Genomic DNA, 1,531 nt, shown 5'->3' with positions numbered 1-1,531 from the left:
CGGAAACCGCTGGTAGTTTCGAACTGCTGACCTTGCGGCTCACAGCCCGATTCGTAACCACTGTGCTACCAGAGCTAGACAGCACTTAATAACAACAATGCAAGAAAGGAGTCTTGGTGTGGTGCTATAGGATATGCCCTGGATTACTGATCAAAAGGTTGGAGGTTCAAACCTACCAGTTGCTCATTGAAAACACTATACAGGGTCGTTATGAGTCAGAAACTATTTAACAACACACAACAGTGCAAGAAAAGGCTCAAAGCCTTTTCAATGATTTGAAAGCTTCACATGCAGCAAGTGAACCCCGATTATGATAAAGAATTTGTCACACTTAAAGCTAAGCTTGGAACTGGTTCATTCAGGTTCAACTTCCTGCTGAAATGTTGCATTTCCACCCCAGATCTTTTAAGTCAGTATCTACATTTTTAACAAGAAGTTTACATAAGTATCGCCTGGGGGATCTTGTTAAAAATGTAGATTATGATTCAGTATATCTGGGGTGGAAATGCAGATTCTCATCAGGTTACAGAAAAAGAAAGAACTGGAGAACTTGTTGATACAATCACTGCAAAATGAGGGCAAATTTACATAACAATCAAAGGTAAGTCTGTGTTTTCCATAAGTTACATTCTGTAAACAAGGACTGATTGCCCATGCCTCTGTAGTATATTTAATTACATACGAAGCACCAGGAACACTGATTGGCCCACAGTAAGTGCTCAGCAAATGCGAACTTTTTATTTATTTAAATATCCACCATAATTTGTACTTAAGGAATCCCAACTCAGTGATTAAATTCTTAGCTGCCAACCAAAATGTCTCCAATTAGAGCCACTAGCTATTCCTCAAGATAAAGATGTGGCAGACTTCTTACATAAAGACTATAGTCTGGGAAACCCTATAGGATCACAGGTTTTGGTTTGGTTAATCATGATTTTACCAACTCCTGTGTTTTCATCCTTTCCCCTGGTGTGATGCTAATGTACTAGACTGCAAGGTTGGTTTGAACTGCAAGGTTGGCGGTTCAAACTCACCAGCCCACTCCTTGGAAACCCTATACAAGGTTTCTATGAATTGAAACGTACTCAATGGCACTTACCCTCAATAGAAGTTCAAATTCTAATTTGGACTTTTGGTGTGGCATAGTGGGGTCAGCACTGGACTGAGAATCAAAAAGATGGCAGTTCAAACCCACCAGTTGCTCCATGGAAACCCTATACAGGTGCCAACTCGATGGTACTTAACATTTTTCGTCAAAGCCGTATTTGAATATTTCCTCTTTTCTAAATTTCCTAAATTCCCTGGTCACTTTTACTCCCTCCTTTCCCTAAGGTCTGTTAGGGTCCGAGACCACCACCCAATAAGGAGACGAAGAGACAAAGATAATGCAAAAGCAGGCGGGCTTTATTCAAGCTAGCATGCTAGGGTCGAGTGGCGACTGGCAGTGTAGTGTTCAGCAGTGTTACAGCAGTGTTACAGCAGGGTTACTGCATCAGCTCACCAAAGCTCGACCCCAAGCAGTTCACAAACC

This window comes from Chrysochloris asiatica, unplaced genomic scaffold, assembly GCF_000296735.1.
Source record: "Chrysochloris asiatica unplaced genomic scaffold, ChrAsi1.0 scaffold00034, whole genome shotgun sequence".
Lineage (NCBI taxonomy): Eukaryota > Metazoa > Chordata > Mammalia > Afrosoricida > Chrysochloridae > Chrysochloris > Chrysochloris asiatica.
This window is presented reverse-complemented; position numbering follows the sequence as displayed.